We start from the raw sequence: 25,552 nt of genomic DNA, 5'->3' as shown, positions 1-25,552 counted from the left end.
TTTTTTTAAGTCAAAAGACTATCAACAATAGCAAAAGTATGGAAAGAGCCCAAATGTCCACTGATGGATGAATGGATAAAGAAGATGTGGTATATATATACAATGGAGTATTACTCAGCAGTCAAAAAGAATGAAATCTTGCCATTTGCAACTACGTGGATGGAATTGGAGGATATTATGCTAAGCAAAATTAGTCAAAGACAAAACTCATAGGACTTCACTCATATGAGGACTTTAAGAGACAAAACAAATGAACATAAGAGAAGAGAAACAAAAATACTATAAAAACAGGGAGGAGGACAAAACATAAGAGACTCTTAAATATGGAGAACAAACAGAGGGTTACTAGAGGGGTTGTGGGAGGGGGGACGGGCTAAATGGGTAAGGGGCATTAAGGAATCTACTCCTGAAATCATTGTTGCACTATATGCTAACTAATTTAGATGTAAATTTATTTTTTATTTTATTTTTTTTATTTTTAAATTTTTTTTAATGTGTATTTATTCTTGAGAGAGAGTATGAGCAGGGGAGAGGCAGAGTAAGAGAGGGACACAGAATGTGAAGCAGGCTCCAGGCTCTGAGCTGTCAGCACAGAGCTCAATGTGGGGCTTGAACTCACGAGCCATGAGATCATGACCCGAGCCAAAGTCAGACACTTAACCAACTGAGCCACCCAAGCGCCCCTGGATGTAAATTAAAAAAAAATAAAATTAAAAAAAAAAAGTCAAAAGATAACAAGTGTTGGTGAAGATATGGAGAAAAGGAAACCCTCATACACAACAGATGGGAATGTAAGTTGGTGCAGCCATTATGGAAAACAGTATGGAGGTTTCTCAAAATTAAAAACAGAAATACCGTATATCCAACAACCCCACTTCTAGCTATGTATCCAAAAGAAATGGAAACACTTTCTATAATCCCATGTTCATTACTGCATTATTCACAACAGCCAAGACATGGAAACAACCTAAGTGTCCACTAATGGGTGAATGGGTAAAGAAAATGTCACACACACACACATACACACACACATATATAATGAAATATATTAATATATATTTACATATATACACATGTATATATTTTATAGACAAATATATGTACATAATGGAATATTCACCTCTAAAAAGAAGGAAATCCTGATATCTGTGACAACATGAATCAACCTGGAGGACATAATATTAAGTGAAATAAGCCAGATGCAGAAAGACAAATATTGCATAATCACACTAATATGTGGAAACTAAAAAAGTTGGACTCATGGTAATAGTGGGCATAATGGTAGTTACCAGTGGCCAGGAGATAGGGGAAATGGAAGAGGTTGATCAAAGGGTACATTCAGTTATAAGATGAATAGGTTCTGGAGACCTAATGTACAGTATGATGACTACAGTTAATAATAATTTATTGTATATTTGCAATTTGCTAAGAGAGAATATCTTAAAATCTTTTGTTCTTACCACAAAAAGTAACTATGTGAGTGGATTGATATGTTAATTAGGTCAGCTGTGGTAATCATTTCACAATGTATACACATACCAAAATATCATGTTGTATACCTTAAGTACATACAGTATCTATTTGTCAATCAAACCTCAATAAAGCTGGAAAAAATATGTTTATCAAAAGTGTGCTATTTCCTCATACATTGCTGGTGGGAATGTATAATGGTATAGTCACTTGGGAAAACAGGTTGGCAATTCCTCAAATAGTTACAACACAGAGTCACTCTATGATTCAGCAATGCCACCTAGGTATACACCCCAAAAAACTGAAAACACACGTTCACACAAAAACTTGTGCACGTATGTCTGTTGCAGAAATATTCGTAACAGCCAGTGAGTTGAAACAAGCCAAAGGTCCATGTGAATGATGAATGGATAAGTAAAATGTGCTATGTCCACACAAGGCAATGTTATTCAGCAATAAAAAGATATGGAGTAATGATACATGCTACAGCACGGTAATCCTTGAAAACATGGAAATGAAAGAAGCCTGACACAAAAGGTCACATATTCCATTTATACAAAATGTCCAGAACAGGCAAATCCACAGAGACAGAAAGCAGTTTAGTGATTCCCAGGAGTGGAGAGAGGGAATCAAGAGTGACAGCTAATGGGTATGGGTTTCTTTGGGGGATGATGTTCTTGTATGGAGATGACTATGCAACTTTGTAAATATGCTAAAAATCACTGAATTCTAAACTTTAAAAGGGTGAGTTTTGTGACATGTGAATTATATCTTAATAATAAATACAAACAAAAAATGAAGACAAAAGCAAAAAATTTTGCTATGAATAGAAAATGTTTGACATCTCCAGATTAATCAATGCTCTGTTGGTAAACATTTTAAACAAATTTTTTTAATGTTTATTTATTTTGAGAGAGAGAAAGAGAGATCAAGCAGGGGAGCGGCAGAGAGAGAGAGAGAGAGAGAATCCCAAGCAGGCTATGTGCTGTCAGCACAGAGCCCAATGTGGGGCTTGAATACACATTAGATCATGATCTGAGCTGAAATCAAGAGTTGGACAGTTAACTGACTGAGCCACCCAGGTGCCCCACGGTGGTAGACACTTTTTAAAAATCATTTTAAGACACATAATTATATAATTATCTGTACACATTATATAACTATTTTATACACAGAGTCTAATCTGATATTCACTAATTTATAAAGTGTTATTAAAATAATTTAGTAATTTGTCCACAGCCACACAGCTAATAAATAGTGAGGCAGGATTCTAACTTACTACTATCTGACTCCAGATCCCAAGTCCTTAACTATTTTCATAGTGATTCCCCACCTCTGCCACCTCCTGAAAAAAAAAAAAAAAAAGCAAAGCAAACACACTATCGTACATTTTAGCAAAACCATGTCTTCAACTATTATATTCCTTCCATTTCAATATATATCTTATTGTCCTGGACATACGTTAAGTGGTAATATCTAGCCCAGAAAACTTATTTTCTCATATGGCTCCTCCTCACAAGAAAACAAAAACATCAATCAGAAGCCATATGCAAATAAAAAGCAATTGGATTTATAGGTTTGTCATAAAACAAAATATTCAAATAATCTGCTTTAGACAGGTGCTAAATGTTTAAAGTGGAAGCCTACTGTCAGCACTGTGTAAAAAAAAATTTTTTTTTACATTGATTTATTTTTGAGAGACAGAGCACAAGTGGGACAAGGGCAGAGAAAGAATGAGACACAGAATCCGAAGCAGGCTCCAGGCTCTGAGCTGTCAGCACAGAGCCCAACGCAGGGCTCAAACCCACAAACCACGAGATCATGACTTGAGGTGAAGTCGGAGGCCTAACCGACTGAGCCATCCAGGTGCCCCGTCAGTACTGTTTAGAAAGACTGAAAAGAATAAAGACAGCTCACAATATTAAAAATTACTACCAAGTTACATTAATCAAGACAGTGTGGTACTCGCATAAAGAAAGACACATAGATCAATGGAATTGAATTAAGAGCCAAAAAATAAACCCTTAAATTTGTGGCCAACTGGTTTTTGACAAGGATGCCAAAATCATTCAATGGGAGAAAGAATAGTCTTTTCAACAAATGATGCCAGGGTAATGGGCTACTCACATGCAAATGAATGAAGTTAGACCCCTATCTCATAACACATACAAAAATTAACTCAGAAAGAATCATATCACAGTTCAACATTATAGCGAAGACTTTAAAACTCTTAGATACAAAATGAAAAGCACCAGCAACAAAAGAAAAATATAGATATATTAGATTTCAAAATTTTAAATGTTTGTGGTCAGAGGACACCATCAAGAAAGTGAAAAGATAACCCACAGAATAAGAGAAAATATTTACAAATATCTAATAAGGGAAATGCATATACAATATGTAAAGAACTCTTACAACTCAATAATTAAAAGACAACCTAATTTAAAAATGGGGGAGGGGTGCCTGTGTGGCTCAGTTGGTTAAGTGTCTGACTCTTGGTTTGGGCTAAGGTCATGATTTCACAATTCTTGAGATGGAGCCCTGCCTTGGGCACCCAGCCGACAGCACAGAGCCTGCTTGGGATTGTCTCGCTGCCCCTACCCTGCTTGCGGTTTCTCTCTCTCTCGCTCTCAAAATAAACTTGTTTTAAAAATGGGCAAAGCATCTGAATAGACATTTCTCTAAGGAAGACATACAAATGCCCAATAAACACATGAAAAGATGTTCAACATCATTAGCCATTAGGAAAATATAAATAAAAACCATGTGAGATATGACCTCATACCTGCTAGGAAGGCTAAAATAAAAGAGATAATAACATGTGTTGGTGAGGATGTGGAGAAATTAAAAGCCTCATATATGGCTGGTGGAACTAAAAAAAATGGTACAGCCACTTTGGAACAATCTGGCAGTTCCTCAGAATGTTACACATAGAGTTAACATATGACCAAGCATTTCTACTCCTAGAGATATAATCCAGAGAACTCAAAACAAGCGTTCACACACAAAAACTTGCACATGAATGTTCATAGCAGGAGTATTCATAATAGCCAAAAAAGGAAAACAACCCAAATGTATATCAACTAAGAAGGGATAAATTGTGGTATATTCACACAACAGAATATGATTCAGCAATAAAAAGGAATGAAGTACTGATACATGCTACAGCATGGATGAACTTTGAAAGCATTATGCAATGTGAAAGAAACCAGTCACAGAAGACTGCATATTGTATGATCCCATCTACTTTAAGTTCTGGAACATGAAAATTTATAGAGACTGAAAGTAAACTGGTGGTTGCCAAGCCTGAGGAAAATGAAGGGGGTTAGGTGGGAGGTCTGTGTTCTTTTGGGGATGATGAACGTTCTAAAATTATACTGTGGTGATGGTTGCACAAGTCTACAAATATACCAAAACCCACTAAATTTCACTTTAAATATGTAAACTTTATGGTATGTGAATTGTATCTCAATCATCCTTGAAAAAAAAAAAAAGAAATCTTTTGATGTCTCTTTGGGTAATCTGAAATTCTCTACCCATTCATCTTTTTCATCAGTTTATATATCTGTTTTCTTTCAACATAAAATTCTATTTAGCTACCAATCACCCCCAATTTTCCTAATACAGAGAAAATGTGAAGCTACCGAAAATAAGTACTAGCACTTATTTTTTTTAAAAAACTAGGTCTAGGGGCGCCTGGGTGGCGCAGTCGGTTAAGCGTCCGACTTCAGCCAGGTCACGATCTCGCGGTCCGGGAGTTCGAGCCCCGCGTCAGGCTCTGGGCTGATGGCTCAGAGCCTGGAGCCTGTTTCCGATTCTGTGTCTCCCTCTCTCTCTGCCCCTCCCCCGTTCATGCTCTCTCTCTCTCTCTCTCTGTCCCAAAAAAAATAAATAAACGTTGAAAAAAAAAAAAAGTAAAAAAATAAAAAACTAGGTCTAGAGGCGCCTGGGTGGCTCAGTCGGTTAAGCATCCAACTCTTCCTTTCAGCTCAGGTCATGATTTCACGGCTGGTGAGATCAAGCATGCGCTCCATGCTGACACTGGAGAGACTGCTTGGGATTCTCTCTCTCTGTGCCCTTCCCCTCTTTCTTAAAATAAACTTAAATAAACTCAAAATAAAATAAAATAAAATAAAATAAAATAAAATAAAATAAAATAAAATAAAATAAAATCAAAACAAAACAAAACTATGTCTCACTGTTCAGGGGCAAATTGTGTTTTCTTTCCACCAAGAAGCAAATTAATGGTAAAGATTAATTTAAATTGTGTCTTGGGGCACTCGTCAGTTAAGTGCCCAACTCTTGGTTTCAGCTCAGGTCATGCCCTCACAGTTGGTGAGTTTGAGCCACACACTGGACTTTGCACTGACAGTACAAAGCCCGCTTGAGTTTCTTGCTCTCTCCCTCTCTCTCTGCCTCTCCCCTGCTCATGCGTGTTCTCTATCAACATAAATAAACTTAAAAAAATTTTAATAAATATAATAACATAAAATGAATTGTGTCTTTAGATATCATGAAGAGAAAAACCTAATTCTTATCATCAAATTTCGAATTAGAATTAAAATGTCTTAGTTGAAAACATTTTATGGCACATCGTTTAAACATATTTGCCCATGGTTTGAGGAAAATCTTTTCAACCTCTACACTTAATTCTGGTTTTTTGCTGCTTAACGCATTCCTAAGTATTTTACAATGATTCAAAATGTTTATGGAAGATGAACACAGATAGGCAGTTTTGCAAATGTGTTCTTTGTCTTTATTTGAGACCTCTAGTAAATCCTTAGTTCTCGCCAATCAAAATGCTTTAACCCACTGAACTAGAGTATGAACCATGAAAATAATGACACAACTAAGCTTATATCCCTGGTCTGGATTGCAGCGATTTATACCATTAGTATAATTAAAATAAATATCATTTTATATGCTTATTTAACACTTTATAAAAGGTTTTCCTTATAGTAAAAGTAATACATACCTAGAAAAGCCAAACATAAAGATAAAAATGAAACTACTCTCAATCACATCACCCAACCAGAATACACAAGAATCATCATTGACATTCTTGTGGATTTCGTAATTCTTTTTTGTATGCACTTTATAAATGTTAAACCATAAGTAACTTTGTATTCTGCATTTTACTTAAGGTGAGCATTTGTCTATCATTAAATATACAAAATTGTGATTATAGTTTTATATTTAACATCATGGATGTGTATGTTCTAATTTCTATCTTATTTAATGCTTTAGGCATCTTTGCTCTCTGTATTTTGCTATATGAACCATTATGTGCATTTATCATCTTTACTATATTTTAGGTTAATAATCCTCTACCTAGAACATCCTATTACTTGTCTACCTGGTTCAACTCATGAAATCTGGCACATCTGTATTCTAGAGTTCAGGGATAGCACAGGGGTACTCTTCATAGCCCAAAGAATCCTTCCTCATAGTGTTTGGTTTTAGCAGCAGCTTTCCGTCTTGGCAGGCACTTGAGGACGTTATTTATGAGTGTGCTGTGCTGTCTTCTGCTTTATATAACTGCTATCAGAAGTCCTAATTTCCTTTGCCATTACAGAAATCTTACATCCTTTAACAACATTGCTGGCTCCTTCCTGTGAATCGCATCATCATCTTGCTTGGAGCTATCAGTCAGGGTGGTTCCTAAATGCCAACCTGGAGATACTATGTCATATATACAAAAAGGAAATTAAGGAAGTCCTGCCACTGGAGCTTTCACTGTGAAGTTGGGCCAAACTGTATCTCAAGAAAAAGAAATAAGCCAAAGATTTTAAATTTTTACTTACGAACTACACAAGTAACCAATTTGCATAAAAATTATTTTCAAGGAATACAGAAATATATAAAGTTAAATGGAAAAGTTCTTCAGCTCTACTATCATGCTTTCCAGGAATACCCACTGTGGACAGTTTAGAATTTGTTAGACTCTTACCCTTCCTTTGCTCTTCCCATACAAGCTATAAATACTCCTGGTTAAGAATATATAACTAAATTCCATTATTAAGTTTTTAAAAATTCAATTGCAAAAATAACTTTTGTAAAAATTTTAAACAGCAGAGATGTGAAGAAGTACCAATGCCCCTCCGCTTTTAACAGTCTGGTGGTATCAATTCCAGACATTTTCTCTACATAAGTCCAAGCAATTACCTACGTACACACTACATACATACTAGTACATACTATTACGCTGAAGGAGTAGGACACATAAAATGTAAATAGTACAAAATACCTTCCCCTCTCAGTTCAAACCTCTTCCATGGGTGATCCTGCTCCTTGGATAAATTTAGGGTGGATCCCATGACTCTACTGATCACGACTATATGATACAAATCCTCTAGTCATTTTTAGTCACAAACAATCCATTGAGAATATCTCAGTACAGTTCCTCTGATGCAGGTAATGCCTCTCCCCACACTATCTCTTACATTCTCTCCCCCACCCCCAATTTCTGCCTCTGTCTTTAGGGCCCCAGTCTCTTTCTGCTGAGGTAGTCCTGCCCGTGATGGAAAGCCTAAGGCAGAGTGCCCAGACCAGCTCCTCCTAACACGCTGTGGACCCACATCTGGTCCACAGAAATATGTACCTCTCTGATGTAGTAACTCCTAGAAATTTACTCTACAAGTCATATTCATGTATGTGCAACAGGACATTTATCCAAGGATATTCATTATAAAATTGTTTCAAGTAGCAAAGGACAAGGAAACACCCTAAAGGCTCATCAAAAGAATAATTTAAAAAAAAAAAGAGGGGCACCTGGGTGGCGCAGTCGGTTAAGCGTCCGACTTCAGCCAGGTCACGATCTCGCGGTCCGTGAGTTCGAGCCCCGCGTCAGGCTCTGGGTTGATGGCTCAGAGCCTGGAGCCTGTTTCCGATTCTGTGTCTCCCTCTCTCTCTGCCCCTCCCCCGTTCATGCTCTGTCTCTCTCTGTCCCAAAAATAAATAAACGTTGAAAAAAAAAAAAAAGAATGATTAAATATGTTACAGTATTATGTTGAATCATCTGAAATTGCCCATATTTGACTTTTTCTGCCTCTAGAAACTACAATTTCAGATGGTTCAATCTAAAATAGATTGAGGGGCAACCGGGTGGCTCAGTTGGTCAGGTGTCCGACTCTTGGTTTCGGCTCAGGTCATGATCTCACAGCCCGTGGGTTCAAGTCCCACTTTGGGCTCCACGCTCTAACAGCACAGGATTCTCTCTTTCCTTCTCTCTCTGCCCCTCCCCTGCTCATGCTCACTTGTGCACACGTGCTCTCTCTCAACATAAATAAACTTGAAAAATAAAAGATTGAATCATAATATCTAAACATTCAATCTAAATATATGTATATGTATGTACACATATGTATAATATAAATGTATGTATATATGTGTAATATATATGTCTGTGTATATATATTATATATATAAAATATATATGATTATAAAATGGGCTGTATTGTGTCTCCTCCAAATTCATATGGTGACATCCTAACCCCCAGTACTCTGGAATGCGACTGTATTTAGAGATAAAGCCTTTAAAAAGGTAATTAAGTTAAAATGGGTCATTAGAGGGGTACCCGGGCTCTGAGCTGTCAACACAGAGCCAAACACAGGCCTCGAACTCACAAATCGCGAGATTATGACCTGAGCTGAAGTTGGACACTTAACCTGAGCCACCCAAGTGCCCTAAAATAAAATGTTTTTAAATGGGTCATTAGGGTGGGCCCTAATCTGACTGGTGTCTTTTTTTTTTTTTTAACGTTTATTTATCACACACACACACACACACACACAACAGAGTGTAAGTGGGGGAGGGACAGAGAGAGGGAGACACAGAATCCAAAGCAGGCTCAGGCTCTGAGCTGTCAGCACAGAGCCTGACGCAGGGCTTGAGTCCACAAGCCGTGAGATCATGACCTGGGCTGAAATCAGACAGTTAATCTACTGAGCCACCCAGGTGCCCCTGGTATCCTTCTTTTAAAAAATTTATTTATTTATTTTGAGAAAGAAGCATGAGCAGGGGAGGGGCAGAGAGAGAGGGAGAGAGAACCCCAAGCAGGCTCCTCACAGTCAGCATGGATACCGGGCTCGAACTCACGAACTGTGAGATCATGACCTGATCAGAAATCAAGAGTCAGATGCTTAACCGACTGATCCACTCAGGCACCCCTGCCTGGTGTCCTTATAAGAAAATGAGATTAAAACACAGACCACACAGACATGAGAACTACCACATGAGGATACCACAAGAAGGCAACTATCGACAAGCCAAGATGAGAGGCCTCAGAAGAAATCAAACCTGCTGACACCTTGGGCGCTTGGGTGGCTCAGTCGGTTAAGCGTCTGACTTCAGCTCAGGTCATGATCTCATGGTTGGTGAGTCTGAGCCCCGTATTGGGCTCTGTGCTGACAGCTCAGAGTCTGGAGCCTGCTTCAGATTCTATGTCTCCCTCCCTGCTCATGCTCTGTCTCTCTCTGTTTCAAAAATAAAATAAAAACATTTTTTAAAAAATGAAAAAAAAAGGGGCGCCTGGGTGGCTCAGTTGGTTGAGCTTCCGACTTCGGCTCAGGTCATGATCTCATGGTCTGTGAATTCGAGCCCCGCGTCAGGCTCTATGCTGACAGCTCAGAGCCTGGACCCTGCTCTGGATTCTGTGTCTCCCTCTCTCTCTGACCCTCTGCCATTCATGTTCTGTCTCTCTCTGTCTCAAAAATAAATAAACATTAAAAAAAAAAATTAAAAAAAAAAACCTGCTGACACCTTGATCTTGGACTTCTAGACTCCAGAACTGTAAGAAAATAAACATTTCTTGTTTAAACCACCAAGTCTGTGGTATTTTATGGCAGCACTAGCAAACTATACATATATACACACACATGCACACATATGTATATATGTACATGTAAATATGCATATGTATAAATGTATATATGTGTATACTTATATAAGTATATATTTTTTTTTAACTTAAAAAATTACAAACATATAATACCTATCCTTTGGGATGGGGAGAAGAACATAAATGTGTATGTTGACAAGTGCACAGAATTTCTCTGGAAGGATCACCTTTGAAGAGGGGAATGGGGAAAAGGGTACAAGAAATACTTACTGTATATCCTCATACAGAATTTTAATCTTTTGCTACCTGAATGCATTTTTTCTTCTACAATATGAATTAGCTTTTCAGTCTTCCTAATAAATGTATTTAAGACTATAATATTTCCTCAAGGACAGCCCATAGATTTTAATATGTGGTATTTTCAATAGTCATTGATTCCTAAATAATATGTAGTTTCAGTTAAATTTTAAATTATTTCTTAAATTACTATGCTGAGGGGTGCCTGGGTGGCTCAGTCAGTTAAGCGTCAGACTCCTGATTTCAGTTCAGGTCATGACCCCAGGGTCGTGGGATCAAAGCCCCACATTGGGTTTGGGGCTGAACATGGAGGCTGCTTAAGATTCTCTTTTTCTCTCTGCCCCTCTCTCCCACTCATGTGCTCTAAAATTAAATTTAAAAAAATAAAAAATAAATACTATACTGAAAACCAAGAAAGTAAATATTATCTATAACTACATCCCTTTTTTGGGGGGAGAAAAATTAGAGTACCCACTATCACCTATTCAGTTTTATTCTCCCCTAGTTGGGAATCAATTTGACACCAATTTTCTTTATCTTTCTACAGAGTTATTATATATACATATATAATATAATATATATAATACATATTATATTATATGCATATCATAATATATATACATATATATGTATACATACATATACATATAAATACAAACAATATACATATAACAATATGTATATATTATATTATATATATAATGTATATTTATATTATCATATGCACAAATTTTTTATAAAAATGAAATCATGCTGTCACTCTGAAACACGCTTTCTTTTTACCTAGAAATTCATTATGAACATCTTTCCAGGTAAGTACGTATTAATTTACCTTATTCTTTTAATACCTACATAGTGTTATGCAGCATGGAGCCATAATTTATTTAGCTGTTCCCCATTGATCAATACTCATTTTCTTTCTTTCCCTTTTACTATTTTTGCTATTAAAAACAATCCTGAAAAAAAAGGCTGCAATCAACATCTCTTAAGCTTTTCTCAGTCCAAAAGGCAAAAGATACCTTATTGCTTAACTTGCATCTCCTTGATAACTCATGAGGCTGAATACCCTTTCATATGTTATGAATCATTTATATTTCTTTTTCTGTGATTAGCTTTTCATTATCTTGACTTTTTCTTCCTTGTAATTTCAACTTTTATTTCCTCTAACTTGAGTGGAAACAAAAAACTTTCCAAGTAGTTATATTTCTTTTTTGGTTCCCATTTTGTTAATTTCTGTGTGTGTGTGTGTGTGTGTGTGTGTGTGTGTGTGTGCACGCGCGTGCATGCACACGTGCTGTTTCCCTGCATTATGACTGGCAATAAATAGTATCTGATTTTTAGGAGCCTGGCTGGCTCAGTCGGTGAAGCATGCAACTCTTGATCTTCTTTGGGTTGTGAGTTTGAGCCCCATGTTGGGTGTAGAGATTACTTAAATAAATAAAATTTGCGGGGGGGCGGGGGTAGGGGCGGCGCCTGGGTGGTTCAGTCGGCTAGGTGTCTGACTTCGGCTCAGATCATGATCTCAGACCCAGCGTCAGGCTCTGTGCTGACAGTTCAGAGCCTGGAGCCTGCTTCAGATTCTGTCTGTCTCTCCCTGTCCCTCCTCAGCTCATGCACTCTCTCTCTCTCAAAAATAAATAAATATTTTTAAAAATGTTAAAAATAAAAATTTTTGGAAGTGTCAAATTTTTAGAATTTGAGATTTTTTATAGCCCTCCTACATGATATATTTTTATTAAGTGTTACATGAGTATTTGTTTTTTAGGTAATCTCTACACCCAACATGGGGTTCAAACTCACAACCCAGCAGTCAAGAGCTGCACACTCTAACAAATGAGTCAGCCAGGTGTCACACCCCTCCTTTCAAAAAGTTTTTATTACCTTTTTTAATGTTTATTTATTTTTGAGAGAGAGAGTGCAAGCGGGCGAGGGACAGAGAGAAGGCAACAGAGGATCCGAAGCAGGCTCCATGCTGATGGCAGCAAGTCCAATGTGGAGTTCAAACTCATGAACCGTGATCATGTAACCTGAGCCAAAGTTGGATGCTCAACAGATGAAGCCACCCAGTCACCCCTCCCTACTTTTTTTAAATGAGTATTTAAGAAGAATATATTATTACCTACTTAGGTATAACATTATATAAGTACTTTTAAAAGAAAATGTTTGCTCTTTGAAACAAACTTTGGTAACAAATTACTATGTATGAATTTTCTTATATTCAACAATTGCCTGGGGCATGTACATGTGTATTTTATTTTTAAACTGTCTACATTATTTTGTTTTATATTTCTCTGACATAACACAAATCTGGAGATTTGTTTCTACACAATCTAAGAGCCTTAAAAAAAAAAGAAAAAAAAAAAAGAGAGAATTTATTCCAGTCACATTTATTGTAAATATTGTCCCATGTGGTCATATTCTCTTCTCTCTCCTCCCACCTATGCTTTTTTACTTTTCCTTGCCTGATTTTTTTGTTTCTTATTTTCCTCAACACCTTTTTTCCTCTTTCATCCGTTCAATTTATGAATTTCCCTAGCAATTCTAAGAAACACACTACAGTGGACATTTGATATTTTCTCCTCTCCACTTCATGGAACTCCCTGATTTTTCACTTAGGTATGTACCCCTAAACCAGCCTTTGTGCTTCGGTGGTGGACCTTGGCAAGTCTCGGCAAATGACTTTTTTGGGGGCACAATGACTGGTCTCAGATTGGTACAAATATAGCAAACTTCAGGACTTTTCCTTGATGGTATGGATAGCCATCCTCTTTCCTTTTCCAATTTAAAGAGAATGCATAGAATTCCAAATATGGACATTACAGACATCATGCAAAAGAAAGAAGCCAGTGTGAGGATGAAAGTGACACACAAAGAAATGCAAAGCTGAGAGAAAAGGAATTGCTTATTGATAACCTATCTTCATATTACAACTTAAATATATTTTCTTCTTCTTAAAAACAGTATCTATGGTCTCCTCCCCTCTCATTACAAAAGGTTTTTTTTTAATGTTTAATTTTTTAATAAGAGAGAGAGAGCACACATGCAAGAGGGGGAGGGGCAGAGAGAGAGGGGGGGACAGAGGATCTGAAGCGGGTTTTGTGCTGACAGCAGAGAGCCTGATGCAGGGCTCGAACTCACAGACTGTGAGATCATGATCTGAGCCACAGTCAGATGCTCAACTGACTGAGCCACCTTGGCGCCCCATTACAGAAGTTTTAAAATACTCTATTTCTTACCCACCAACTGCCCACTGCCCATCTCCCATGCCACACTTACTGAAATTGTGTAGAATTTTGGCTCCAGTGGTTAGTTCTCCTTGATTTATCCTGCATGTCCAACAGCTCATAATTTTCTTGTCTTTTTGTACCATATTTTAAAAATATATTTTCTTTATTTTGGGGAGAGTGCAAGCAGGGGAGGGGCAGAGAGAGAGGGACAGAAGATCCAAAGTGGACTCTGTGCTGACAGGCTGACAGCAGCGAGCCCCATGTGGGGCTCAAACTCATGAACCGTGAGATCATGACCTGAGCCAAAGTTGACACTCAAGAGATTGAGCCACCCAGGTGCCCCATACCATATTTTAGAAGAATTCCCTGGTTTGATTATCTAGTTCATTAGTCATATATTACAATCATGTTGCTATTCAGCCTGCTGTTGAAGTTTGTATTTCAGAAAACATGTTTCTAATTTCCAAAAACTTTTTTGTTCTTTTTCATAGCACCCATTGCTATTTTATGGAAATCACATGCTCTCAAATTTTTTAGAATTTTTTTTAACAAAAATGTTATCTTTTGTCCATCACATTCAATTTGTTTTCTCAAAAATCAATTCCTTTTTTTGTTCGGCTTGATGTCACTATTTCATCCTATTGGTTTTCCTTAAATATTTAGTGAGAATTCGTTAAGTGAATTGGCAGATAAAGTTGGTTTCCCCAGCATAGTAGTTTTCAATTCTGGATGCACTGTAGAAATTATCTTTTTAAAGAAAGCTCCCTAGGTGATTTTAATGTGTTTTTACCACTAAGAACCAATGCTTTAATATATGTGAAAAATCACTCTTCTCCTTGCCATGAATGTGCATGCTAATCATAAAAGTTCTGGCTATCAAAAGTATCATACATGGATCGAGGAGGTGAACAGCTAGATGGGTGGCTTCTGAAGGAAGGAGCTCTACATTCACAGTGACAACTGGAAGTTCTCTAAAATATAGCCCTGATTCTCTCTCTGGTCTTAAAGCCCAGGATGGAGATGCCCTCAATTTATGTAAATATGTTCTACTAGTTTAGCCTGTGAGGAAAAACTGTAATTAGGTATTGCAATTGGTCCCGTTACAGCTGTTCTGAAGTCTGCTAATTAATTACCTTTGACCACTGCAATGGTCTGAATGTGTCCCCCCAAAATTCTTATGTTGAAATCCTAAATCCCAAGGTGACAGTATTAGGAGGTAGGACCTCTGGGAAATGATTAGGTCATGAGGGCAAAGCCTTGATGAATGGGATTAGTGCCCTTACAAAAGCTGTCCCAGAGAGCTTGCTTACCCCTTTCCCCACGTGAGGGGTTACAGCATGAAGTAGGAGAACACAACCTGGAAGAATCCAACTATGCTGGCACCATGATTTGGACTTCAGCCTCCAAAACTGTGAGAAATAAATTTCTGTTGTTTATAAGCCACCCAGTCTATATTTTGTTATAGCAGCTTGAATGGACTAAGACAACCAACCTCAAGCCCCTCCTACTTTTCAAAGTCTCTAAGCTTTGGGATTTTCCAGAATTGCAGTGGGAAAACTCACTTTCCTACTGTTTCCCCTTTAAGTCTGTAATGGGTTGCATTTCTCCAAACTGTATAGTTTTGCCATCAACCTGATTCCATATGCTTTGCATTTTTCATAAATTCCTCAGTGTTTTTGATCTTTAGATGACACCCTTACTAGCTTTTCAATGTTAATAAAGATGTATATTTACTTTCCTATTTTTAATTCTGTTACTTAACTAGATTTTTTTCACTATACAAATAAAACATCCTTATATTAAATTACTTAGATCATACTGAAGTCATAAAAGATGTAGTCTTTCACACCAACTTTCCTCCTCAAATTTCCTGTTAACATGACTCAAGTAATTACTCCTATGTTACTATTTTTCCCTTTCCATACTCTAGTCTTTGGAAGTGGGTACTAAGTCTAACTCATACTCAAGGAGAGGGGAATTAATCTCCATCTCTTAGAGAAGGGAGTATCTAAATAAATTTTTTTTAATTATTCTGCAAAGAAGATTTGTCTCTTCTCCAATTTATTTATTCAATAATTCATTTATATCAGTATTGCCTCAAAGAAATATTTTACCCTTTGGGTTAAAATATAATGCTATAGTTATTTTATTGTTGAAATTATTCGAGCTTTGGCCACTGGGCACTCTTTTAGGCTTGTTCCTGTGTCCTTTTCACAAGCCCTCACCTCCCTCCCACCTCCATATGATACTATATGATGCTTTGGGCTCCTCTTGTGATATATATTCTATTCATTCTCTTTCTCTGGAGAACCATAACATAGTAGGTAATAAGTATGTTGGTGGGGCACCTGGGTGGCTCAGTCAGTTAAACGTCTGACTTCAGCTCAGGTCATGATCTCATAGCTCATAGGTTCCAACCCCGCATCAGGTTCTGCACTGACAATGCGGAGTCTGCTTGGGATTCTCTTTCTCTCTTCTCTCTCTCTCTCTCTCTCTCTCTCTCTCTCTCTCTCTCTCTCTCTCCTGTCTCTGCCCCTCTCCCACTCGCACTTTCTCTAAAAAAATAAATAATTTTTTTTTTTAAAAAGTATGTTGGTGAAGGAATGAATGACTGGTGCAGGGTGCAGGAATTTTTTTAGACCCCAAAAGTAATTCTGAAGCACAGCCACTATAATCACTAACACCCCATGTATCTGTCACCTCAAATTAATGAATGAATGGTATAGGAGAATGGCAATAGTCTTTGATATCAGACCTAGAATCAAAAAGCTGACATTTACTAGCTACTTGGTTTTAAAATAAGTATTCCCTGGGGTGCCTGGCTGGCTCAGTCAGTGAGTGTGTGACTCTTGGTCTCGAGCCCCACACTGGGTGTAGAGATTACTTAAAAAAATAATAATAAGGGGCACCTGGGTGGTTCAGTCAGTTAAGTGTTAGATTCTTGACCTCAGCTCAGGTCTTGATCTCAGGGTCATGAGTTCAAACCCCATGTTGGGCTCTGCATTGAGGTAAAGCCTACTTAAAATAAAAATTTTTAAGTCAAAATAATAATAAAATCTGGGGTGTCTGGGTGGCTCAGTTGGTTAAGCATCTGGCTAGCGTTCAGGTCATGATCTCTGGGTTCATGGGCTCGAGCCCCATGTCAGGCTCTCCACTGACAGTGCAGAGCCTGCTTCAGATCCTTTCTCTCCCTCTCTCTCTGCCCCTCCCTTGTTTATGCTCTCTCAAAAATAAACATTGTAAAAATAAAATAATCTTTTTTTTTTTTTTTTTTTTTTTAAGTCTGAGGGGTGCCTGCATGGTTCAGTCAGTTAAGCATCCAACTCTTGGTTTCTGCTCAGGTCATGATCTCATGGTTTGTGAGATGGAGCCCTGCATCCAGCTCTGTGCTGGTTGGTATGGAGCCTGCTTGGGATTCTCTCTCTCCCTTCTCTCTCTCTGCCCTTCCCCCATTCATGCTTTCCTTCTCTCTCTCAAAAGAAATAAACTTTAAAAAAAAGTTCCTCCATTAAAAAATAAAATAGGTCATGATCTCACTGTCCATGGGATTGAGCCCCACGTCAGGCTCTGTGCTGACAGCGTGGAGCCTGCTTGGGATTCTCTCTCTCCCCCTCTCTGCCTCTCTCCCACTTGCACATGCTTACGCACATGCGTACACACACACACGCTCGCTCTCTCTCAAAAATAAATAAATTTTAAAAACTTTAAAAACAGTAAAATAAAATAAGTATTCCTTGAAGTCTTGGCATCTTCACATTTAAAATTAAGAGACTATCACCAACTTCCGGGAGAACTGTTATGATTTTATATGATAATACCTTTAATGGATCACGCAATGTATCTGGTACATGGCAAGAGCTCAGTACATGATAGTTGACTTTTTTCCATTTCCCCCCTAATTCACTGGGAAGACAGAGGTCATCCAGTAAGACTTCCTTCACTGCATCCTACATCTATCAAAACAGACTCTGCCCATGCATCCTTTCAGCCCTCCAGAACATCCCAATGAGAACTCTTCCATCTATGGAGAAGGACTCTATATTTGATTCCTTTCTCTCTAGCACTTTATTTCCTCCTTAACCATTTTCTCTTTTGCTTCCAAAATCGGAACTTATTAAACAAAAATTTACTGCCTTTTCTATCATTCCATTTCTTTCCTACTATTCCTCTGAAGCTTCTCACTTTCCTGCATTGGTCAATCCCTCCTAAACCCATGGCAGCAGTCTTCTGATTGTCCCTGCCCACCAAAACTACTTTCTTAGAGGTCTGGACTACTCTTCCCCACACCAGAGATCTTTTCTCTGCCTTCCCTCTTCTCTCTGCAGGATTGGAGGCTGCTGTTGTCTCCCTTTTCTCCCAATTTGTCTTCCTCTTCCCCAATTATGCATTTTCCTTCTCTAACATGAATCCTTGTCTCTCACTTTGACTTCCAAGGCTCAATGCTATTTGCTTTTCTATTTGCTTTCTCTCTACAAAGTTTCAAACTGTTTCCATGTAAAAGGCATTATGTTTTGCTTTATTTGTTTATTTATTTCTTATAATAAAGCCAACTTTCAACACAGATCTTGTCCCAAACCTTTGGTTAGACAAGTTCTCTTCAGAATATTTCATTTCAAAACCAATTAACAGGTTTTTACAACATGTTGAATTGCCTTGCCTCTTAACAGACCTACTTCCAATTTCTCCATTTTTATCACTGACATCAAAACTTTACCCAGGCTCTAAACCTAAAATTAATCTTCAAAATTTCTCCCCAAATCCTATCAATTCTTTTCACAATGTTCATCTCCTCCTGTTTATTCCTACAATCTCAGATTAGGCCCTGTTTTACATGTCTGGCTCTTTTCTTTTCTTTTCAAGTAGGCTTCATGTCCAACACGGGGCTTGAACTCACAACCTGAGATCAAGACCTGAGCTACGATTAAGAGTTGGACACTCAAGCAACTGAGCCACCCAGTTGCCCCACAAGTATGTGTCTTAATAGTCTTTTCAGTTCCCAGTCTTTCCCCTCTTCTTCAAAGGTTTCATATGCCAGTGCCTCAGTAATCTTTCCAAGTTACGGTACTCCTGCTTCAGAATCTACAGTACTATTTCCCAGTATCAAATCCAAACTCTTGGGTCCTAGCTTTCATGGCTCTACCTAACACCATCTTTTCACTGGCCAGTCTCACTTATCCACTTCCACTTAATACAATACACATAGGAGAAGGGCTATCAAGCTAATCATGTCATCTACCCTTCTCTCCAATACAGACAGGTTCTTCCCTAGGCCCCTTATCAGCTAGTTCATATTTTGCTAAATCTATGCTATTTGCCTATTGAAGTGACCTTTCCACTTTGCTCTGCTTATTCAAATACTATTAACCCTTTAAAGCAATTCTGTCCTCCTCTCTAAAATCTTCCCTAATATTTCTAGCTAACACTAAACTCTCTACCTTTGTTCTGGATTCTATCATTCTCACTTCTTAGTAATCTTATTAGGTAATATCTCTTCTCTCTCGTATATTATTAATCTCTCCTCCTCTGTTAGTGCTTTTCCACTTAAATATATCCTTATTCAATTTTTCTTTTAAGAGGCAAAAAAATTTTTTTTGTTCTGATCTTGTAACTCCTTCCCTGTGGTCTCATTCTTTCTTCCTCCCAACCATCAGGCTTCTTCAACAGTAGTTTATACTCACCGTCCCTTCTTCCTCACTTCCCATCCACTCTTCACCATTATCTGGCTATTATTCATAAAACTGCTTGCAAAAGATCTCCACACTATCAAATCCAATGAACACTGTAGGAAATATCTGTTGTTTTTTAGCTTTCTAGCAACAATAGCTTACTTTTCCTTTGGAGAGCTTCTCTGCCTGATTTCTGAGATCTGACAGGACCATCAAACATGGGCTTATCTCTGAGGTGTGGGCACAGGGCTGACATATAAGACCACACAAGGAAGAAAGGCCGCTGGGGCTCAGTTAGCCCTATGGGCCCATGGGATCCTGGAAGATGCTGTACCCAGGCCTTTCTATGGCTTGATTATTCTGCCTTCCTTCACTTCTGTGACCTTAGCTAATATCTACCCATAAATCTATCCATAAAGTTTCTGCTTAAGTTAGCCAAAGGCAATTTCTATTGCTCATTACCAAAGAGAAATCAGAGTAGAGGTAGAAGTGGTATGTCTCATGGTTACACCACAAATTTCTCTTTGTCCCCTTCCCTGTGGCTTCTGCTGTTTAAGAAATTACAGTAGCTAAGGTGAAGATACTTTCACCAGGGGACACAATAATGGCTTCATTAACTGTGAGGCAAGGCTATCTGAGGCTCCACACACAGCCAGGCAATAGTTAAAAGGGGAGGCACAGGAGCATAGATGGAAACCAGAGAATCCTGGGGCACCTCTCTGTATTAACACTGAGAGTGAAGTTACCACTAGATTACTGCTACCCTACACAGACAAGACCTGCAAGGGTCTTTTATTCCTACCAGTAATAAAAGTGTGCAAACCACGTATCTGACTCCAAAGTCCATGTTCTTTAACATACCAGTTTCTACTGATACCAATCTACTTGCAGCTCCTTACTCAAGAAGCGATCCCTCTCATTCCCATGCTTTTGTACCTGTTAGTTCGTCTGGAATGTTCATATCAATCTTCCAACTGAAAATTCCTACCTTCTCCTCTTTGAAACTTTCTCTGATGCCTACAGGTTAGTCCCAAACATCCTGACATAATACTTCACAATATCTTAACATGAAATACACTTTATATGCTTCCTGGTTTTCCTCACTAGCCTGTAAGGCTTCTAAATGGTAGAAACCACATCTTTCATATTTGTATCCTCAACAATTAGTACTCAGTATATGAGAGTAATAAATTCTACTGAAAGAATATCTGGTCTTTCTTAATTTTCCATAGTATTAATCATTGCATCTTAGATTTGGGGTATTTATGTTTAAATCTGCATCTAATGTACCACGTTCAGTCCCTTAATTATTTGAAACAGTGTTCCTCAATCCTTCCAGTAAGTCTAAAAACTTAAGAGCTGAGTCCCCACTTTTTACTATTTCTGTATTCTCTTTAGCACCTATGAGTATTAGGCACATGGTAAGCACTCAATAAATACTTGATGAACTGAATTTAAAACACAGTATTAGCACATTAATAGGAGCAACTTATCATGCTCTACTGATCTAATTAAAAGATCTGGCCTTCTGAAGTAGTGCAATTGTACTCATATGGAAAATTTAATGAGAAAAAGAAAAATTATCCAACTGGACAGTTAAAAGCTGTTCTCTTAGTGAGAGTTCTGCAAATATTTTCTGGATAACAAGAGTGAACCTCTAGAGCTCAGAGGTATACATCCCCATGCATATTGGAAGGAAGATTACATGTGTAAGGGATCTGCCACAACCATAATTACTTAAATTCCACTAACCCTTACCAAATCCATAACAGAAGTCATAAAAATATTTAATAGCAAATCAACCCATGTCAAATCAACCTATGCTAAAGATGTATAAGGCTATCTCTGCATAATATATAACATGGCAGTCACTTACTCAGCAAACATTTATTTAGTCCCTACTAATGACAAGTGCTATGTTAGGTCCTAAAATTACAAAGAAGGGGGTACCTGGCTGGCTCAGTTGGTAGAGCAGGTGACTCTTGATCTTGGAGTTGTAAGCTCAAGCCCAACGTTGGGTACAGAGATTACTTAAAAATAAAATCTTTAGGGGTGTCTGGGTAGCTCAGTTGGTTGAGTTCAGACTCTTGGTTTCAGCTCAGATCATGATCTCACAAACCATGAGATTGAGCAGCATGTAGCCTGCTTGGGATTCTCTTTCTCTCTCTCTCTCTCTCTCTCTCTCTCTCTCTGCCCCTCCCCTGCTCGCACCTGTGTGCACTCTCTCTCTCTCAAAATAAATAAAACTTAAAATAAAATCTTTAAAAAATAAAAAAAATTAAAAATTACAAGGACAAAGAGAACACACTTCCCATGTTTGGGGGTTCTAACTTTGCCATGCTGCAATGGTATTAAGAATACAACATGAAACATACCTCATTGAGTTGCTCAACATGGAGGCTCTAGAGAACAGTCTGGTAGAAAAGGTAGATAAACACATACTATGGCAACGTAACAGCATTATCCCAGAAATAAGTACAAGATGTTATGGGGCCACAGAGGAGAAAATAACCAACCTACTGAAGACAACAGGAAAAGATATGGAAGACACTGACATCCATACATGAATTCAATGCAAGTTAAGGTGAGAGAAAGCTACCACAACACAAACATCTGGGACAGAATCAAACCTGAAACTAGGGTTGCAAGCAGTGTCAGAAGGATTCCAAAGCAAACCAATCCAAGTCTTAGCAAATCACTGTAGAAGAGCCAAAAAGTAAAGTACTCCTTGCTGTTAAGCTTGAGAGTAATAAAACACATATACAATTAAACCACCATATGGTATAAACATAAAGGGAGTCTTTTAAACAATATGTGGCATAAAAGTTCAAAGGGAACCAATTGCTAAGAGAGAGAGCTGTTAGGAAAACCTTTATAAAAGTAGAGTTAGAACTATTGTCGGTGGGGAGGAGCACAAGGAAGACTGCCCACGTGCTAAGAATGACCAATGTCATTAACAAAAGCAAGAGATCTGAACTACAGAGTTGCGGGACCATGAGGAGGTCCAAAGGTTTGGAAGCACTGGGTAAAAACTGGACACATGAGTGAAGGCTTTATTCAGCAGAGCCAGGAACACAAACCTAGCAGCTTGGACATTGTTCTAGACTCAGTAGTTATCAACCATGACTGCTAAATAGAAACACCTGGGGAACTTTAAAAACTATGTTTTTGGCTAGGGCTCACCCCATATCAAAAGTACCTGGGTGGCTTAGTCAGTTAAGTGTCCAACTTTGGCTTAGGTCATGATTTCTCAGTCTGAGTTTGAGCCCCACGTCAGGCTTTGTGTCGACAGCATGAAGCCTGGAGCCTGCTTCAGATTCTGCTCTATGTTCCCCTTCCCCCGCTCACACTCTATGTGTGTGTCTCTCTCTCAAAAATAAACATTAAAAAATAAAAAAAAAGGAGCGCCTGGGGGGGTTCAGTCGGTTAAGCGTCGGACTTTGGCTTGGGTCATGATCTCGTGGTTTGTAAGTTCGAACCCCGTGTTGAGCTCTGTGCTAGCAGCTCAGAGCCTGGAGCCTGCTTCAGATTCTGTGTCTCCTTCTCTGTCTGCCCCTCCCCCACTGGTGCTCTGTCTCTATCAAAAATAAATAAATGTAAAAAAAAATTTTTTTAATAAATAAATAAATAAATAAATAAATAAATAAGTATGAGAATCTTTGGAGGGAGTGGCATGGACATGAAAATGTAAAAGCATACAAGGTGATTCTACTCTACAGTCCAGATTCAGAACGACTGGACTTGAGGCTAGAAAAGTAAAAGATGACAGGTATGGTTAAGACCTAAGCTTGATTTCAGTCTCTGTTTATAAGTAACAATTCTGAGCTGATTACCTGTTGAAGTTTATCTTCTAACCTCAAACATTCTGTTTCCTTAGTGTTTCTTTTCCCTTGTTGACAATGTAACCCATCAATTTCTCTTACATGACTGGTTCACATTTCCATGATGTCCTATAGACAACTAACTGAGAAAATAAATATTTCAATCCTATGCTGCCCTTATATCCCTGCTATGAAGTGCTTTCATATTAAGGAATGTTCTAGGCTGCAATCACGTTTGGATTTTACAAAACTCCTCTTTTAAATATAGATAGAATATAATACCTACGTATACAAGAGCCATGTTACTTAGACTAGATCAAAATGTGAGATTAAGCATTCATTCTTATAGTATCTGGAGACATTATACTATTTCTGGTTACAGACATGCAATGATTACAAAGTACTTTGCTTCAGAATCCTTTACAAATAAAGGGAAACAACAAATGTATCCCATACAGTAACTCTGTGCTACATTGAACAAGTGTCCTATGTGAGAGGTAAAAATCAACAAGATGATTAGAGAGTAGGGCAGCCTGTTGATCCTTCAAAAAGCAGGCTGGTTTGTTTGCTCAATTGTTTTTAAAGAAAAAGCAAAGGTACCGATATGCTTCAGGTTCCATGTTACTCACCAAAGTGTTTATTCAAGAAATCTGCACTTTGTCTATAGGTAAGCAACCTTCTTCTTGATGCAAACTTAAGTTAGCCACAACTGTCTTATTTTTGGTAGTGTTAGGTCAGTATACCTACTTAATGTTATGAGAAGGTAAGTTGGAAGGTCTTAGCTGGGATTACACACACACACAGGTTTGTGTAGTCTCTTATTTCCAGACAAAGTTAATAAACTCGTACGGCCATATCCCAACGTAACCGTGGGGCGGGGAGAGGAGAGTGAGTATTGGAAAACCCAATGATCAAAATGTGAAACATGAAAAAGACTCCAGAAATATTTCTTCAGAAATATGGAGCCAGATTTCAAGAGTTGGCCATATGCTTGTGCCGATCCTATTAAGAAAGCAAAAGAAAGGCTTTTGAAATGAAAACGCAAGCCTAACTCTCTGACTGTAGGGGTGAGACTTAACAAGCAAGTCTCATGAGTCGGACCAGTGGGTCCGAAGAAATTCAGAGAGCAAGGAATAAAGTGGGGATGAAGGAGACAGGAAAAGGTGAAGGAGGCAGGCAAAGGCCATCCGGTGTGAACCTTGATGCCCGGCTCTTTATGCACCTAGGGCAGCGTGGAGCCTCTCTCGCCCCGCGCGCATCTGGGAGCCGGGCCGCAGCGCGAGTCCCCCACCGGCCCGGCACCAGGGGGCGCGGGGCGCCGGAGACCGGGGAGAAGAGGGGTAGGTGCACCGCCCACGCTCGCACCCCACCGGGCTCCGCACTCAGGGTCCCCAGGAAGGAGACACACTCCAAGCAGCCCTAGTCTCCGGGACCGGGAGGGGGTGGGTGGAGCAGAGCCCGGAGCCGCCCCCCGGAGCCGCCCCCGCAGCCCCGGCCCCCGCCCCCCGCCCCGGCTGTCAGCAGCCCCCTCCCGCAGTCACTCACCCACTGGCTGCGCGGTCTCGGCCGCGGCGGCAGCGGCGGCGGCGACCCCCGCCTGGGTCATGATCCCAGGCGGGTACGGCAGGGGTGTCCGACCGCCCGGGCGAATCTCTCCGTCCGCGGCCGCCGCCTGCTCCTCTGGGGCTGGGGGAGCGCGGGCCCAGGCCCTCCTCTCCCCCCGCCCCCGCCGCCTCTTCTTGCGGCCACCGCCGCCGCAGCGAGCCCGAGCCCTCAAGGCCGGAGACCCGGCGGCAGCGCGGCCTCAACTTTCCCAGCCCCCCTCCCCCCGCCCCTCCCCGCCCCTCCCGCGGCCGCCGCTCCGCAAGCGAACAGCCTACCCTTGGTGCTCCGCGCTCCCGCCCCTGCCACTCAGCCCACCAACCCGGCCCCGGGGAGGTTGCCGCGGTGGCCAATCAGAACCTGGGACGCCGTTGCGCTAGGCTAGAGGGCGGGAGGAGTTGGAGGGAAAACCGAAGACTGAACGGGCCTCGGGCGGCCCAATGAGGAGGGCCGGGGGGCGGAGGTGTGCAAGTTGGGTTGAAGGAACAGGAAATATTCTTAAAGGTAGAGTGATGGGCAGCAAGGAAAGCCAGTAGGTGAATGGGAGAGAGGTGGGCCTGGTTCCTTAAAGGGGACGACTTGAGAACCTAGAAAACGAGGTATTTTTAAGAAACTTCTTTATATCTTGT

At 39.5% G+C, this 25,552-nt stretch overlaps 1 protein-coding gene across 3 annotated transcripts in view; it reads right to left on the bottom strand.

The window, feature by feature from the left end:
* Positions 1-25,137, bottom strand: part of USF3 (upstream transcription factor family member 3) — a 54,146-nt gene extending 29,009 nt beyond the window's left edge. For all 3 annotated transcript variants that reach the window (XM_047875134.1, XM_047875135.1, XM_047875136.1), the window contains exon 1: positions 24,867-25,137. The gene's annotated coding sequence lies outside the window, so the exon portion shown is untranslated. The remainder of the gene's footprint in view (positions 1-24,866) is intronic.
* Positions 25,138-25,552: the final 415 nt, after the last annotated feature.

Source organism: Prionailurus viverrinus, chromosome C2 (genome assembly GCF_022837055.1).
Source record: "Prionailurus viverrinus isolate Anna chromosome C2, UM_Priviv_1.0, whole genome shotgun sequence".
NCBI lineage: Eukaryota > Metazoa > Chordata > Mammalia > Carnivora > Felidae > Prionailurus > Prionailurus viverrinus.
Note: the sequence above shows the minus strand (reverse complement) of the source record. Positions and strands in the feature narration are given on the sequence as shown.